This window comes from Dipteris shenzhenensis, chromosome 17, assembly GCF_047967505.1.
Source record: "Dipteris shenzhenensis isolate YYH24624 ecotype China chromosome 17, Dip_SZ_1.0, whole genome shotgun sequence".
NCBI lineage: Eukaryota > Viridiplantae > Streptophyta > Polypodiopsida > Gleicheniales > Dipteridaceae > Dipteris > Dipteris shenzhenensis.
Genome location: NC_141612.1, coordinates 33,748,448 through 33,767,966, shown reverse-complemented (window position 1 = coordinate 33,767,966; position 19,519 = coordinate 33,748,448). Strand labels below are relative to the sequence as shown.

Genomic DNA, 19,519 nt, shown 5'->3' with positions numbered 1-19,519 from the left:
CTACAACATTACAGACTCCCTATGCATTAGTTGCATTGAATTTCTCCACAACTTTATTCATTGACTCAGGTGCTATTTCTTATTTTATACTTTTAAATTTGAGATGTTGTATAGTATACACTAACACTTTCTTTGTAAATACTTCACCCATAGCACTAGAGTGTTCATCATGGATAGACATGAGTTTGAAAATAGTCCGAACTCACCCGATGCTTTGAGTGACCACTTTTTTTGGATATATCATCCGTTGGATGTAATTTCCTCTTACAAAGTCTTGGACCTATAGGAGCACCTTTCATGAATGCTAGTGTTTTTTTTCAATATCCCAATCTCATCTTTTAGAGATGTGTTTTGCATATATAAGTGAATTGCATGTACAATGCTCTTTCCCAACTAAGCATCTAATGTTTGAACTTTCACCTATAATTACTGATTATTCTTCTCTATGCCAGAACACAATGTTTCTTTCATAGCCATCTGAATGCTTGAAGCTTGCATAGCTGATACCAAATAAGTTGCAATCCTTTTGTCTCTTTCATTAAGTAAAGATTGATATTGGGTATGAATGCTACTTGCTCCATGAGCAATCAACCTTTGATAATATCCTAACAAACGATTCTCACCCTTACACAAAAATTTACTAAATTGGTCAACTCATGTAATTGGGAAGCCTAACAAGTTTGTGGATCTACTGGAGATATCTGTCCATCTAGCCACAAATAAATATGCATTTTCCCTTGATTTTGAAGAGTTTCTAAATAACTTTCACTTGCTAAGGAAGATCCATTCCTCTTTAGAAATGGTGCATTCTCTACATCATTTTGGAAATGGATGTCCAGATTCTTCTTATTCTGAAGGACCTCTATCTTTCCACGTAATATACCATAACATCGACACTAGTAAACAACATAAAAACATGCTAAAACAAATTATGAATGCCAATAACATCAATGCATATATAATAAAAAACAAAACTAATATCACATACAAACATTTCACAAAATAAAGAAAATTATTTTGGACATGTTGTGAAAGTCCTTCATAGTGGTGTTTGCCCCCAATGGACCCAAGTGGAGTCCACTCAACTAGCTCTATGAGGTTAAGAAAAAAGAGACCGAGTCTCTTTGGGATTATATTGCTAGAATTAAACACTTAAACTCATTGATGTGAACCTCATGAGGGAATAAGTGATGTAGAACTATTGCCACACTTCCTCATAGGTTTGTGGGACTATAAGCTTCATGACGATCTTTTTACCATGAATCCCATGTCGTTTGAGTTGTGTAGCAAGGCTACTGTGTGCGCCCAAGGACAAATGCTTCCTCAGAAGCATCCTAGAACTTGAAGCCCACAACTTCAAGTGAAGTCAACTAGACAACCCCTTCTAAGTGTGAATATGGAGGAACTAGCTGCTAACTTATTGAATCAAGTAATCCAACAATTGGAAGGAGGGATGGCGAAGGAAGCCCCTAGTAGTTCCCACCTATTCCCAAATGGTAATGTGTGGTGTGGGATCTGTACCGGGAACCATCCTCCAATGAGATCCCTCACCTTTGGTAAGGGCCAACACTCTATTGTGTCCATTGTGCACGATGGGGGAATTATGAGGCATCACAATGTTATTATCCTAAGGTCATTCCCTAGCCAATGTACCACCAAATGGCCACCTCTTACTTTACCTAGACCATTTAATCCATCCAACTAGGGATGATTATCAATACAAGGAGCCACTCCTACCATTTAAGGGTAATTTAGGGCTCAAAATATACCGTTACTCCCATGCATACTGGGACGTCAACCCCCACCACCACGACTCACTCCCATGAATCAAGTATTGGTGGAGGAACTACCTAGTCATTGGGAAGCACCAATGTGCACAGGGTGTGGAGTTGACCATCTCTATAATGATTGCTCAATATGGAGACCAATAGCACCAACTACTACACCTAAGAATGCAAGTCTTAATCTTCTCAGCATTGAGAGGCTCCAAGTGTCCTCTATATCCTTAAATGTAATTACAAGGGCCCAAGATAAGGCACTTAGCAAGGAACTTCATAAGCAGGCCAAAGAGATAAGGCTAGTACATCCCAGCCTAGAGAGGTACACAAAAAGGGTGCAGTTAAGGTGGGAAAAGGTTTTGACAAGGTAATTATCCAAAATGGATCTGTTGAGGACACGGCCACCTTTTCCACCTCATCTTTTTCTACTCATACTCCCTTAGCCAATAACCAATTCAATCAGCTACTAGTAGTTGACACTTGGGAGCATTGAATCATAGGAAATCTATGACCCCTAAAGGTAAGGGTGAACATCTAGAACCTATAATTGAGAAACAACACCTCACTGAGGCACAACAGCTGATACGTGACTGCCAAGAATTTTTTTAGTAATGGCTCAAGGCTAGCAAGGGGCTAGAAACTATCCATCATAAATACCAAACCATCAATAGAGAACCTAAAGCCTCTCCCATACTTGAAAAAGTAGATGAGGAACAATCACAAAACTCATCAGCATGATGTTCATTCCTAAGGCATAAGATGTTTGAGGAGGAACCTCCATGGAACTAAGAAAGAGAAGAGGACAATATGTGTTTTATGGGTTCAAAGAGCCATAGTTGGTTGGTAGTGAACTAATCACACAACCCTGAGATGTAGTTGGACTAGCTACATTCCTGTCCACTGAGATCAAGATTCGCATCACGACACTATTCTAGGGTAATCCTATGCTATGGAGAGACCTCTTGGGTTCGATGAATGGGCAAATAGTAGCTTCTGAATCCATTGATCTAGAGATAGTCGAACCCCCAAATGAACCCCAACATTTTCCCAAGGTACCTATTATCAAATCGGCCCAATACTTTGAAAGTGATGGCACCAACTTAGTACTTCCCGTCTCCTACCAAGGTAAGAGCATGACTGCAATCTTGGATGGAGGATTTGGTGTAAGCATAGTCACTAATAAGTGCTGGGTCAATTGGGAATGACCTAATATGGATAGCACAAATTTTGTAGCCAAATTGGCTGATGGAGCAACAACCCAACCAGTGGGAGTTCTAAGAAACATCATGATTAAGACCTTCAGTCTGATGTACCGAATGTTGTTTGTTGTAATGGACTTCTCCGGCCACTCAGATGGCTATCACATCATATTGGGTAGATATTTTATGCAAACAATAGAGCTATCTCCATCAATTTAGCAAATGTCAAACTGATTTGCATGTTTTTGAATATTTCCCATACTTGGACTAGCTTTGTGCTAGAATCTGACAAAGTGCTCAGTTTTTTGCACCTTGCTTTGGTAATGGATGGATGAGACTACTCGTCTGGCATCTCCACTACTAATTATTTCCCTTCAAATCCCTAGCAATTTTCATAGCAAACTCCTTTTGAGCTTTCCAATTGATATCTTTGTCTGAGGGACCCATATCTGTAGATGTTACCATTGAATCTTTTGAACTAGTTATAACTGCTTGGGCATCAACAGTATCTAGTAGCTTGGCTACCATTGCGCTCGGCATTCTAGATCCTCTTCTTTACTTTCCATATAAGTTTTGAGGAATTTAAGATGTCCAGCCAAATTGAACAATAAGAGCAAAGATGGTTTTCTCCACAAAAAAAACATTTGATCGTAGATGGATCTATTTTAACCTTACCATTGTTACCTTTATCCATTTGATTAGGGCATGGTTGCTTACCACTTAGTGGTCGAGTGTTAGTAGTCACCTAGTTCATTGATACTTGGTGATGTTTACCATTAAACCAACAATCCAAGTCATCATCCCCAAACTTGGTACATGTATTGCAATACTTCATTTTGCATTCCTCTTCTAGGTGCCCACTTCTAGAACACTTCTTGCACCACTTTTCATTATTACTTGGCTTTCCTCAAATGCCCAATTCCTTCAAGGCCTTCTTTACCTTAGTTTTGAGCTTATCTTTCTTTGCAAGTGTTTTCTTAGTGTCACTATCAGCATCTTTCTTCTCTCCCTTGCCTTTCAAGCCTTCACTCTTCTCAAGAGCAACAACTCAATCTAGCAACTCTTCAGAATTCTTAGCTTAGCAACTCAATCTACCAACTCTTCATAATTCTTAGTAGGATTGACTATCTCCGGATTTTGCAATTCTACCTAGGTGCATCTTGTAACCAACCAGGCTCACATAGACTTATCATCTAGCACCATACTTAATTGGTGAGATAAGAGCTTGCATCCAAAGTACAAAGTCTTGGACGAATTATTGTTTGTCTTATTTTAGCTTGCTTAGCTTTGTGCAAACATATTCCTCATTGATCTCTTGTCTCAACCTCCATAGGAATGCTTTTGGCATAGCATACCAGTCAAGATGACTCAGCATACCAGTAAAGAAAATCCTCAATTGGGAATGAGTCAAACCACCTCTGTGCATTTGTGATTGAGGTACATGTTATTTCCCTACTCTTCTTTCTCTCTTTCCCTCCTACTCTCCTCTCTTTTCCTCTATTCTGTTCCTCTCTTATTTCCTTGCTCTCTTTCTCTCCTACTCTTCTTAACCTCCTCTTTCCTATCTTTTCTTCTCCTTCTCTCTTTCTCTCTTTCTCTCTCTTTCCCTCCTCTCTTTCTCTCTTTCTCTCTCTTTTCCTCTCTTTCTCTCTTTTCCCTCTTTCTCTCCTCTCTTTTCCTCTCTTTCTTTCCTCTCTTTTCCTCTTCTTTATCTCCTCTCTTTTCCTGTCCTTCTCTCTTTCTCTCTTTCTCTTTTGCTTCTTTTATTTTCCTCTCTTTCCCTCCTCGCTCTCTCTCTTCTCCTCTCTTTCCCTTCTCTATTTTCTTCTTCTTTCTCTCTTTCTCTCCTACTCTTTGGTCTTTTCCTCTTTCCCTGTTTCTTTCCTCTCTTATTTACCTCCTCTTTTTTCCTCTCTTTCTCTCCTACTCTTCTTAACCTCCTCTCTTTCTTTCCCTCTTTCTCTCCTCTCTTTTCCTCTTTCTCTCTTTCTTGCCTCTCTTTTCCTCTTTTCCTCTCTCCTCTCTTAATTTCTTTCCTCTCTCTTTCTTACCTTCTTTCTCTCCTCTCTTTTTCTCTCTTTCTCTCTTTCTTTCTTTTCTTTTACTCTCTTTCCTCCTCTCTTTCTCTCCTACTCTTCTTAAGTTCCTCTCTTTTCCCCTCTTTCCCTTGTTTCTCTCTCTCTCTCTCTCTCTCTCTCTCTCTCTCTTTTTCTCTTTCTCGCCTCCCCCCCCCTCTCTCTCTCTCTCTCTCTCTCTCTCTCTCTCTCTCTCTCTCTCTCTCTCTCTCTCTTTGTCTCTTTCTTGCCTCTCTTTTCCTCTCTTTCTCTCCTCTCTTTTCCTCTCCTCCCTTTTTCTCTCTTTTTCTCTCTTTCTCTCCTCTTTTTCCTCTCCTTCTCTCTTTCCTCTCTTTTTTTCTCTTCCTCACCTCTCTTTTCCTCTCTTTCTCTACTCTCTTTTCCTCTCCTTCTCTCTTTTTCTCTCTTTTCCTCTCTTTCCCTCCTCTATTTTTCTCTCTTTTCATCCTCTTTCTCTCCTCTCCTTTACCTCTTTCCCCTCCTTCTCTTGGTTTGTAATGTGTTTTATATGCCCATAATTGCCTGTTGTTTTCTACCAGATTAATGGAATGGCCACATCCTAGCCTTCCCTAAACCCAAACCCTCTCTCTAATGTTGCCACCATATGGCATTTAAATACCCTACTATTTCATGTTAAAGAGAAAATTAAGCACGATAATGGGTGAAGTTTAATGTGGAAGTGCACATGCATGGGTGGGGTCGAGATAAATATTTTCTCCCATTTCTTGTGGGTCACAAGATCCAGTATGAAGACCCTCCACAAGCTTTGGAAGAACTAGTTTGAGCCATAAATTGATAAATTGGAGATTGTGAAGGATATAATGGATTGTGTTGACATCTTCTTGGACCATGGGTACATTGTCAAAGAAAAGTATCAGTATGTAGAACACGATGTGCAAGATGAGGTCTCGAGTGACCCTTCTAGACCACGAGGAGAACAATATTAGTGATAGTAATGTAGAGCAGTAGAAAACTTCTTTTTTTAACATGTGCATGAGAATGTCTCATATGGAGACAAATTCTGTTGACAATATGAATTTCTTTTACAATACTTATTTTGTTTCTACTTCATCGGGAGTCCTGATGAGTTTGTCGCATCCATGAGCGATGCAGAGGCAAAGAGATTATTTTCTATTCTGTCTCAGAGGACCTACACATTTCCCTCTCCTACACCCCTTGGAGGTAGATCAGGGACATCAATGGATTTACTTACTCGACATCCATCCCCTTTTGTCCCTTCAGAGGGATCATCACCTAGGGGTCACTATTGTAGGTCCAAAAAGAGTAGTAAGGGTTGAGGCTGTTGTGGTGGCATGGGAGATGTAGACGATTCTGCACAATCCTGGTGCTCCAAGTCTCTCCCTATTCATGAGACCTAGTTCTAGTTTGGTTCCTTGTCCTCCCCTACTCCTTGCTCCTTAAGCACTCGCTCCACACCTCTCTCTACCTCCACTACTCCCACTCCACACTCTAGCTCTACTACTCCATCCACCATGAATCCTTTGAACTTGTTTTGCCTGAGGACCTATCCTACCAAGTGAACAACATTAGGGAAGTTATAGAGGATCATGTTGGGAAGCAGGTCATAAGTTATATGATGTTGATGAGCACCCACTTCCCAAAGGATATATTCAAACCTTGGAATCAACAAAACAATAGAGGCAAGGAGGCCATCATAGAGGCCCTCAAGTATATATTTATCTTCTACTAAATATCTAATATGTTCATTCATTCAAATGTTGTCATTTATATCTAACTCCTTGAATTTGGATCCACAAGAATCTGTGATTAGTAGGCCTCCAACCAATGAGGAGTACAGAAGGGTGTTAAAATTGGAGCCCATGCTTGGTTTCAAGAGATGACAGATGAAGAATACATCAATTGGTGCAAGGTGGTGGCACTTCATGTGAGTATTCCTTAATCCTCATTGTTATCATTTGAGTATCACCATTTTTTTACAATCGACGCTCTTAGTTTTCCTAACTTGTTTCATTCTTAGGGAGGCACGTTTGACCCATTCAGAGATTCAAACTAAGAGACTAGATCTGAAGAAGAAGTGCATAGGATCGCAGAAGAGGAGGGCGAGGGATCAGGCACACATAGAGAGGCTAAGGGTGAGGAAGGCAAGGAGGGAGAGGAGGACAAGGAGGGTGAGGAGGATGAGGAGGAGCAATAGTAGGATATGACATTTGGTCGTTTTGTATTTTGGCACTTTTGCCCTTTTGTAGCACATTACTTCGATAGATTTTCCATTTTGGAGTTTGGCACTTATGCCATTTTATAGCGCATTACTTCATCATATTTGCCATTCTCAACTTTGGCACTACTTTTGCCACTTTGTAGATTTTTTTTGTAAAATTGTAACATGATTTTGTACACCTCTTTTGTAATATTTATTCATGATTCTAATGAAAAAAATATTTTGAGGCGGGATGGAACTGAAACATCTTGCCCCACGATTTCTTTTTAAACTTCTGTTAAAACATTGGTATATACCAACACTTAGTGTAGCTATATATCGATATATAATAGGAACTAGGAAGGGCTGGTTTTACCTCACCCATTTGAGTTCTGTGAGCATCGGTTTGGCTCTCCCTCCCATCCATGCGAAGGATTCTTGGTCCCATAGGCTCTGTCTCTCCTTAATTTATTATAACATCAAAGCGGTTAAGCATGAATTCTATGGACAGTTCTTCTTCACTCTTCCACCTTTTATTTGCCCTATCCCAAAGGCCTTGCTAGGCTTTGATTCCTTTTTATTCAATTTGAGGGCCTACTTGATGGAGTTGTACTCTGTGGGAGTTGAGTCCAAAATGACAGAGAACAAGATCGAATCTTGGCTACAAAAGGTTCCCGTTTTCCTAAAAAATCCTTTCCATAACAGAGAAGGTTTGAGAAGTTCCCAGACCTTCCACATCCCCTTCCATAGTTTTGATCCTTTGGCAATAAAAGGCTCCTTACTGAAAGCCATAGCTCCCTCAAAAAGTTTTTTCCAATGTTTGCACCTAAGAGGCTCAACTTTTTTGATATTTTTTTTGACTAGGAAAGCCCAATCAATGTTAGGCACTTGAAAGACTTTAAGGATCCATTGTGCCATAAACCTCATTGAGCATTGCTCAACATTCACTATGCCCAACCCTCCCTTTTCTCTCAGCATCATGCAATACTTCCACTAGACCTTAGCCATTTTCCTTTGGCCCAAGTCCCCCCCCCCCCACAAGAAGGTTCTAAAAAGCATGTTAATTTTAGTCAAGGCATTCTTTGAGGGAAACTAGCATGAGATGAAGTATATTATTGACGATTAAATATAATGAATTAGCACAAAATTTCTTCAGGACAAGGTGGGTTGGAGACCTTGCCATCTTGCAATTTTCTCTTTGACTTTTTGGATGACCCAATCCCACCTACTCTTATTTGAACATATGAACCCCATTGCTATCCCAAGATGCTAAAAAACCTCCCCCTCTTTGATAACTTTGCACCCTAGATCGAGTAGAGAAGTTGGAGGTTGGGATCTTGTGCCAAAAATTTAGGTCTTATTGTGGTTAACTTTGGATCTGAAGGCTAGACAGAAGGCTTGAGGCAATCCATCACAGTGCCCACTGATTTGGGATCATTTGGCAAAGTGAGATTAGTATTATCAGCAAACTATTGGCACACAATTTGCTTGGTTCCCTCCAACTGAATGCCTACAATATTCCAGTTCTCAACCTCCCTTTGAATTATCTAGCCAAGTGCATCAGTTGCAATAGCAAAAAGCAGGGGGAGAGGGGACATCCTTGTCTAATTGACCTTTTTAAAGATAAAGCGTTTGGCATTTTCCCATTGAATTCCACTTTAGCTTTAGCACCATGGAGTAAAGCGTCGACAAAGCTACTAAAACTAGGTCTGATTCCCATGTCCTACATAGCTTGATGAATGAATCCCCATTCCATTCTATCATATGCTTTGTTGAAGTCAACTTTCATGAAACATATATCTTTCCCATGCTCTTCAGCATACTCCAATCCTTCCCACAAAGTGAGAATTGCTTCTAGAATGTGGCTACCCTAGATGAATCCCTTTGGTCCTTTGATCCAAATCTGCTGTTTCCCTTTCAACCCAAGTGCCAAAACCTTGGCAAAGATTTTGTAGCAAGTGTTAAGCATTGTAAGTGGCCTCTAATCTCCCTCTAATTCTTGAGTTCCTCCTTCTGTGAGCCTTTTCCCCCCCTTTCAAGATTAGCTTGATTATCCCTGTGTTAATTCTAGAATCGAGATAACCTTTTGCTATCATTTCTTGTTGCTACAATTGCAAGAGTAAAGGACTTATGGTCTCCCAAAAGACTTGATAGAATTCAATTGGGAGGCCATCTTCTCCTAGCATCTTTCCCTTAGCCATTTGATCCATGGCTATTTGCAATTCTGATCTCTCTTTCCAGATAGAAAGCGTCACATCTGGCTACCACTCTCGACCAGGCTTGACTACAATTTCAACCAATCCCTTTGACTCCTCCAAGTCACAACATGGCAGATCACCATTGCGATGATGGTGAACTTGAACTAGAAGCAAATGGGGACAATTTTTTAAACCCTCACAACAATTTTGTCTGCAACAATAAAAATCAAGGCACGTGACCTCTGGGCAAACTTGAACTTCCCAAATACAATGGCCAAGGTGATCCAGCAAGATTCCTCTAGCATTTTGATGCCGCATGTTGAGCTCGAGGAGATCAATCAAAATAAAACCAAGGTTGCATGGTTCCCCATGGCCTTAACTGATGAAACCTCTGAATGGTACCTAGAACTCCCAATGGAAGAACGAGCCTCCTGCAAACCGAATGCACAAGTTCATCCCAACACACATCGAGTGGTGCTACGGTTGTGGAGAAAATCACCAAATCATAGAATGACCTCATCGTGGTAGACCCAATACTTTCTAACCACTCTGGAGAGATTGTGGCATTGGCCATGCTTGTATGGATTGTCCCATGAAAACTAAGGTCCCATAACAAAATGAGGCAAAGCATGACATCCCAATTAGTATTATTGGGGTGGACCATCAAAGTCTAGGGCCCACAAGCATATTATGACAACCTGTGAATGTAATTACATGCCAACAAAAGGAGGCAACCAAGGGCCTACTATTCCAATTCAATCAAGAAGACCTCTCCAAAAGAAAGCACAAGTGCCTATACCTCCACCAAGCAATGAGAAGCCAAGCACATCAACATAAACTCCAGATCCTAAAATAAAAGAAGTTTCATACCCTAATATAGAAGTGGAGAAGGCTTGATTTCAAGCACTTCAACAATGGGTGGAAAAAGAACAAGTTCAATTTGAGGCTGAGAAGTAAGCACAAGATCCAATCCCTGACTTGTCCCCACCAAGTATTGACACAATACTCGAGCCTCTATTCTAGCAACAAGATCCACAACATAATGTATTGCCATGCCAACTTGAAGGTGCAGCACTCTCAAGCATTCTAAGTTGCCATGTGTCCATTCCCATTGGAATTCTCTTATAGAGCTATCCCAATCTTTGGGAGAGTTTCAAAGGATGGATTGAATTAGAAAACCATTGTGGATGGCGGAGCAGATGACTCACGTGCAAAGACCCTAGGTATAGTGAATGGAGTGTCCACAAAAGTACCAGAAGTCCACTTTACTCTTCAGTTCACAATCTTGGATCTCCCCAAGAAATCCTATCAAATCTTGCTCGGAAATCCTTGCTTGCATGAAGAATCATTTCTCCATGATTGGGGAACTGATAGATTGATAATACAAAATCATGACACCCGTAGTAAGAGTCAATGTGGGGATAGGAGCAATAAAACCCATTGTGCCTAGAGCATTGGATGAAACCTCTTCAATGATGATCTCAATGTCATTCCCTACCGGATGTAGAGAGGTATACCAATCCTTCCGATTGGTCATGTGGCGCGATGCACCACTGTCAATAATCCAAGGTTCATCCGCAAGTACATGAACTACCTCCATGCAAATCTCCTCAATTGCTATGAACAGCTCTACTGGTACTGCCTGCACGTTGTTGCTGGACTCTTTCTTTACTCCGTTCTTCTCATCTGCAATCTTCTTTTGGCACTCATTCTGCTTGTGCCCTGCCTTGTTGCAATAGAAGCACTTGATCTTCTTCTTTCTCTTTTTATCATCAGAAGAAAATGGGTTACCAGAGTCCTTACCCTTACCTTTCTTTGATCCAACCAAGAAAGCCGAATCTTCTCTAGCCCTCGTCTTTTGATGCATCTCCTCGTCCAGAAGCATCGCGCTGAAATCCTCAAAGTTGAGGGGTGGATTTCTGTTCTACGTATTCAACGCTGTAACAAGACCATCATACTTGGTGGGAGAATCCATATGCACCTTCGTGCTAGATTCTCACTGGTGATGGTGATGCCAATCACAGTCATCTGATCGCGTAGATTCTTCACCCTAGTGATGAACTTCTCTGCCATTTCAGACTCATATAGTTTCTCGTTCGTGAGTTGAGTCTCCAGAAATCCGTGTCTGATTCGTGGCCTTGTACTGATTTTTCAAGACCATCCATGCCTCCTCCAATGTGGTGACACGTTGAAATAATGCCACGACAAAATCACTTACACTACAGACAATAGAACACAGCACATCTGCATTTCTTCTTGTCCATGCGAGAATCTCATCCGTAGTTGGTACTATCTGTTGTCCTGCATTTGCTGGATTCGAGGCTTCACTTCCACCCCAATAGCAGTATCCCAAAGCTCGTATGCGCTTAGGATGGTCTTCATCTTGAACTTCTAGAGTGAATAGTTAGTGTCGTCCAACTTTTCGCTTTTGCAGAACGATGGGATTCGCAGCCTTGCGGGTTGGGCCATCTCTCACAATCTACTCGCAAACAGAAACACACTACCAAATCTTCTTGCTAGAGCCCAAGCTCTGATACCATGTAAGAAAACAATACAACGTCTGTGCTCAACAGATAACAGGATCTCGTATGCAAGAGAGAAAAACAGAAAGTATGGAGAATAAAAAATTTGATTACTATAAAACTGATACAATAGATGGTGCTGCCTCCTAGCCATGCGCTCCTATGTGAGAAGCTTTGATGGCATGCTGGAAACAGTAGAGGACAAAGGCTGGATGCTAAGTAATCAGGGTTGCTATAGCCAGTGATGAATATGGGCTTCACGGGCTTGCTCTTATATAGCCACCAGTCGTAGTCGGTTAGACCCAATTGGGTGACCGACCCAGTCTACCCAAAACGGTCGACTAGAGGTCGGAAATAGGCCATCAACCACATGATAGAACTGTGGTGTAGAATAGAGCAACTAACCTATGGTCACCGTTCGGCCCAGAGCCATCTGGGATCATCTGGGGCTCGAAACGGGCCCCGCAACCCGAGAGTGGGCTGCCCCAGGATATGCTCTGTCTACCCTAAGTGCGGTCAGTCATGGGATGCCTTCCCACACTTGCATGTAGCCTAGTTGGCAGTGTGCCAACTCTATCTCTCCTCTATCTGAAGCCGTCCAGCCATCAGGCCACACATGGCCCCCATTTGGTGTCCAAACTAGAACCTACCGGATAACCAAGCTACTCAAATGCCTTCTCCTCATATGGGGGCCTTACAAATAGAGTTAGCTGGTTCCCACGTAGTTACACGAGAGTGGAGCATTGATATCTAACACTTATTCCCTGTGCTGAACATCCTATTTGGGGGCTTGCAAAAGTTGTACATAGCCAAGGTAGAATGAAGATGTGCGGGAAGGAGGTTTCCTCACCCATCCACTCTGCCTCTCTAAAGAAAGTAGGGAGAGGAAAATGGAAGGAAGCAACTCCCTCTTCATCTTCAGCTTCACCAGAAAAAAAAGAAAGGAAAATCATCGAGGTTGCCCAAGGTTGATAGTCCAGCGTTATCTTCTACTGTGCATAACAAAAAGAAACTAACACCATCAAGAGTGCCTGAGGTTGACAGTCCAGCCACTCTGGTGAGGTTTCAAATTTAGGTTGCAAGTTTGTCGATTTTCTTCATGCATGATAGCATCTTTCTTTCAGAGAAAATGCATGCACCTTCTCACAGCATGCCTTCTTCTCCCACTATGTGTTTGAGCAGATGAATCAGTGGCATCCTCTGTATGTGACATTTGAGAGGAAAAAAGTATTCTGCATGACTAAAACCCAAGCGCATGAGGTATACAACCTTTGCGACAGTGGGCAAGATGCATGACTCCTTGGCGAGGATGATTTCACTACGCAAGATTGGTTGGTTTGTTTGGACGTTGTGCCCAAGAGAGGTGCCAAAGTTAAGTGCAAGACTATGAGGCCAGAGTTTTGGGCAAAATTCTATGATGAGGGTGCAAGAGCACTGGTAGATACTTTTATGGCACAACTAGAGACTGCTAAGGCTGCCTTGCAAGCAGAGGAGAGTGCTATGATAGTTGATGTAATCAAGATGGAGGACCAATTGAAGCATGCAATTAGATGGTTGACATTGACCATTGAGACACTTGATGGTTCTTTGGTAGACACAAAATCTGTTGATGATGTGGCTAGGGCTCTCAAGCAGAGTTTGACCTAAAAGACATGATAGTAATGTGTGCAGAAGCCTAGACAGAGTTTGTAAAAAGCATGCGAGGGAACAAAAGTCCTCTTTTGTTGAGTGTTCCACCACCTAAGGTGCCATCTGATGATGCTTACACATCTGATTCATGTTATATTTGTACAGCTTGTGGGTTGCTGATGTATGATGCCAAAGCATTAGGCATGTTCTTGCTTCCATGCAAGCATGCATACCACATGTATTGTTTTGCACACCTTGCTACCAGCTCAGACCAGTGTATGGACAAACAATGCAACCAGATAATTACACCAAAGATACGGTCGTTGGTGCTCTTCGATAGTTGTGATGCATAGTACGAAAGCTTTCATCAGGGTGTGTTCACAAATCATCCAACTTGAATTTGTGTTTTGTATCCTACATGCGCTAATTATGTCTGTGGTACCTATCTACCTATGAGGTGCAAGGTGCATGCCCGTGAAGTTGTAGCTATCTAATTATCCGGCATGTGCTACCTAATAGGCCTTCTCATTTTTATAGTAGCTGCCAAGCACTGGAGGGTCGCTACTTGCCCACCAATGATACCTACTAGGCCATATCACAAATGTTGAATTCCACATACTAGGTGGCAGGTACTTAGCAATCTATTGATGGCAGTTGCCAGACACGAATCGGTGGCTACAACATAGCTACTGCTAGTACATGGTGCATAGATAGCTACAACATAGTGTATGGTAGTAGGTGAAGATCTGGGGGTTTGGCTACCTGCCCACCAAATACTACCTACCATGCAGTCCCACAAATGCTAGCTAACACACACCAAATGGCTACAACACAGTGGTAGCTACCTCATGCTTGATACATAGCTGTGACTCGACGTCTGGTAACTTCCATATGGTGCATGGCTAGCTACAACTTAACGAGTAGTGGTCACCATGGTAGCTACCTCATGGTGGCTACAACACCATGGTAGGTACTACATGGTGGAAACATAGCTATGACAGTGGCATGGAATAGGTAGCTACCTCTACTATCCACCACCACATGGTGGATAGATGGCTACAACACAATGGTAGCTACCTCATGGCGGATACATAGCTATGACTTGACATCTGGTACCTTCCACATGGTGCATAGTTAGGTACAACTTAAGGAGTAGTGGTCACCATGGTAGCTACCTCATGGTGGCTACAACACCATGGTAGGTACTACATGGTGGATAGATAGCTATATCATAGTGGTAGCTACTCCATGGAATAGGTAGCTACCTGTTGTCCACCACATGGCAGATAGATTGCTACACACAGTGGTAGCTACCTCATGGTGGATACATAGCTGTGACTTGATGTTTGGTACCTTCCACATGGTGCATAGATAGCTACAACTTAAGGAGTAGTGGTCACCATGGTAGCTACCTCATGGTGGTTGCAACACCATGGTAGTTACTACATGTGGATAGATAGCTATGTCATAGTGGTAGCTCCAAAACACTTGGGTAATCGGTCGATCCTTTGAGGGGTATGTGGCATCATCTCGTCTTTGGACAATGTCTCTCTTAAAAATAACACCACTTCCTTTGCAAATTGGAGCTTTGGACCACTTGGCTTTAGCTACTCATGAGTAAGATGACTTTTAAGAACAGCCCCTACACCATTGTGTTCACCCTTTCCATGTCCTCAACCAAAAAAATCATGTGTCATTTTCATTCCTATCATTGTGCCATATCGAGCAACAAAGTAAAAAGGCCTCTTTGCTTTGAACTATGAGGTTGCTCCATCTGACCACACCCAATGTTCATTGACCTGAATGCCTTGATCTTTCAGCCATTTATAATGGAGCATAAAGCAATGCTGAACAAAAAGAGTGTCATGGATCCTATCATCAGATATATAAAAGTGATAGTATTTGTGGACGATGCCTCCAATATGCACATATGTAATTTGGACAAAGATTGTAACTTGGTTGGAGTGCCAATGCATGGATTGGATCTCGTTTTGTTCTTTGAAAGTGTAATTTTCTGCAAAATCCATGATAGATACCACCACTTCTTCGGGGAAGCGAACAAGACACTCCTTGAATTGCTTTGCCTACCATCTGTAGACAAAGTTATGCTTTATAAACTTGTTCAAGTGGTCCTTAAACATTACCAAAAGCTCCCTACATTGCATCTCTTTGAATGAAAGAACTTTCCTTTTTTTCTTTTTTCCATCAACTGTGATTCCAACTTGGACATACTCAAATATCTTTATGGACACTATACATGCAGTAAACGATTCCTCCCTTGGTAAACATGCCATTTTTCTTGCTCCACATGAAGAGCATTGTCCCATCAAGAACTTAAGGGCATGGTAGCTAGCACAGATGGCTTTTGGACAAAGGATAGATTCCCAAAGCACAGTTATGCCTGCGAAAGTTTTCACACGTGCATTGCAACTATCACTTGAACCACAAATTTCACATCTGTAATTGCACTCTACTCCATGCACACCTAAAGAGACCTATCATAAGTGGTTTACAACATCCTTCAAAAAAAACATCTGCACATGTGTGATGCAGTAACAAGTGTACCGATCCTTAAGGTTGTGCACAAAGTAAGGCTTCAACTTCTCAAAGGCCCTTTGGTGAATTTGTACCTCCAGATGGCTCTGCTTGAAGGCAAGAAAGAACTCCACCTACATTAAACATATTAGTTTGTTAGTACTAGTTAAACATATTAGTTTGTTAGTACTCGTTAAAGTTATTGGAAAATGTTAATAGATAGGGAGTTTCAAGTTTGCCTATGATAAGCAAAAGGATGAAAGGGATACTTCTCTTGTTGTTGTATGTACTGGCAAAATAATACCTACCATTGTTCTATTAGTGGCAAAAAGTTGCAGTTGGGAAATACCACTATGCTAGTGCCTCCAACAAGCACACAAGTAGCTACTGTTTTGTCATACAAATTTAAGATCTATAACTTGAATTATTGAGTGAAAACATATACTCAATCAATGTAGCTGATGAAAGCATCTCATAAGTTACATTTTTTAATAAGCGTCGAATCTTGAGTGCACCGTGTTCCATCCAATGATGTTTAATCTGGTCACCTTTGGAGATGTATAGATAAACCATTTGGTCACCAACTTCAAAGCTGAATTTTTTCTTAGTTACCAACTAAATTGTCTTTTTGAGTTATGGCGGCTCTCACTTAGTGGTGGCAACAAGTAGTAGCTTCTACTCAAATAATTGCCTCGCTTAGTGGCAGCAAGTGGTAGCTTCCACTAAAATAATTGCCTCACCTAGTGGTAGCAAGTGGTAGCTTCCACTCAAATAATCAATGTACCTGATGAAAGCATCTCCAAATTTACATTTTTTTAAAGAATTTCAATCTTGAGCGCAGCATGTTCCCTCCAATGATGATTAATCTAGTCACCTTTGGAGATATACAGATAAACCCTTTGGTCACCACACTTCAAAGGTGACTTTGTTTCTGATTGCCATGGCAACAAGTGGTAGCTTCCACTCAAATAATTGCCTCACTTAGAGGCAGCAACTGGTAGCTTCCACTAAAATAATTGCCTCTACATGGTAGCTACCGCATAATCATTTGGTAGCTACCACATATGGATTCAATGGATTGGTAGCTCTCTTGGAATTGTCGCTAGTGGTAGAAACTGATAGCTACTGGTGGCAACTAGTAGCAAGTGCTACCGAGGGTTGTGTTTTTGTTGCTCTAGCTTAGAGGAGCTTAGTGGGCTAGCAAGTGTTGCATTTTTGTTGCTCCTGCTTAGGCAGCATGCTTAGGCAGCAAGTGGTAGCTTGCACTCAAATAATTACCTGCTCTTTGTTTGTGGTAGCAAACGGTAGCTTCAGGGTCTTTGTCCTCTCTGTGGCTCTAACCCATTTATCAAAACTACTCGCCGTTCCTCCAAAAGCGGCCCGCCATATCCCATAAATTTTATATTTTATATAGGGTAGTTGAAAGAAGAACGGATCTGCTATAAACCACGATTTCACTCGTCTTCCCTCTCCCTTGTCAAGGTTCAAGAAGATCATATTGTGATTCGAAAAAGGAAGGGTGGATAGCCATCTGGTCTTGAGTGTCAAAGATTCCTCACAGATGGGCCTGGAGATGTAACTTCTATCAATCCTTGCTTCCCGATGGAAAGCACTACACTGGTTGTTGATCCATGTGTATGAGGTTCCTTTGAAGATGTCTATCAACTTTGCTGAGTCCTTGACCTCTTACCAAGATCTGGCTTTGCTCCCCTGAATGACAGTTCCTAATCCATTCCATCTATCCATGCTCACCTCTACCATGTTGAAATATCCTAATAAAATAGTGTCCTCCCCAAAAGATCACCCATCCCACAAAATGGTCCTCTGTCTGGAGGCATTCAGGGTGTAGACTGAGAAAATTGCAACACCTTTGGCTTCCTCATGATATGTTATGAGCCAACTACTTTTGCTATCTATCTGCTTAAGTTTCCATCTTAGTTTTTCTCCTCCCACCTTGACCTCTTGGAGGGCTAAAAATTCTGGTTTGATTTCAAATTTACAAAGCCTCCACTTGAAAATGGTAGGCTTTATATTGTTAGTTAAGCCCTAGATGTTTACACTAGGAAAGGAAAATGCATTCCGATTAGTGTGTTGCATGATCGCTAACTATTTTTGTTTCTCTTTTTCTTGAATTGTATCGGGCTCTGGTGAGGAGAGACAGTAAATCCTCTTGGCAGCCTTGACTGAGGGGGGGGGGCTCCCCTGATCTTCTTGATTGTCCCCGAGTTTCTCCTTACTCATGCATCAAACCTGTTTGTGAGGTCTACTATCTTTCCCTTCTCTTTTTCTATTTTGACCTTGTTTTTCTCCTCTTCTACCTTTCTCAACTCCTCTTTGTCTACTTCTGTTGGTGTCTCCTTGGTTTTCCTTGCTGTGTTCCTATGAGCTCGATAAGATCAATCCCTATTAAAGTGTCCTCCTAAAGCACATAGAAAGCATGAATTCGGGATATTTATAAAAAAAACTTTGGATGAACTCACACCCATCCCCATCAACTACTTTGATTGCCGATGGTGGATGGCTAGATACATTAACACACATGCTTGTGGGTTGCCCCGTGGGTTGATGAGCTTCTCAGTCTCTATCCCTAGGAACTGACTTAGAGGAAAACAGAGTCTCTAGCTAAGGAAAGAGAGATAGAGGGAGGTCAGGGAATTCAACCCAAATGGAGGATTTGGTGGAAGGAGGCGGCATGTCAGGAGTGAAGGAGGGATCTCACATCTATACCAATAGGGGCTGGATTCTAATGGTCCACATTCCATTTTGAACAACCGCGCTTGCCATCTATAGCTTTTTGAAGATGAAAACTATAATCTTGTTTCTCAAGAATCATATGTTGGTAACAGACAGACCCTTTTGCGACCAGGCATTGTGCACCCATCCCTCTAGGAAAGCTACGGATGGTCTTGGCCCATGAATGTATCCCACCACAATGCACAAGCTCAGCCACTTAGTCGTTTTGTTCAAAAGACCAGTGTGGAGTTTTACACAGGGAAGCTTACCTGACAGGATCTCTCCATCTGGCTTATTAGTGCCATGAGTTCCTTGATCTTATCATTCTTCTTCATCCTTTTTGGGGACTCCTTGAAAGATATTTCTTGCTTTGTTGCTAAGGGCTTCCCATGATGAGTGTTTTGGTAAAGGGTGGTCTTTGAAAATTCTTCTATTGCCACTTTGAACCGCTCCACTATAAGAAGGTTTGCTTTGCATCTTGCGTAGGGTTCCCACCCTTTGAGCATCTTTCATTGTCATTTGCACTAGTCCATTGTTCTTTCCAGGGTCTTTGCCGTTGCTTTGTGCTCACGGTGGCTATTGTGTTCTTTGTGCCCAACTTTTTTGTGTTGTCTCTGCTCCCTTATTTGCATGAGCATCAACGCTTATTTTTGTAAGGAAATATTCATGGA

At 41.6% G+C, this 19,519-nt stretch overlaps 1 pseudogene; it reads right to left on the bottom strand.

Annotated features, from left to right (window-relative positions):
- Nucleotides 1-15,253: 15,253 nt before the first annotated feature.
- Nucleotides 15,254-19,183, bottom strand: LOC147892015 (uncharacterized; annotated as a pseudogene).
- Nucleotides 19,184-19,519: the final 336 nt, after the last annotated feature.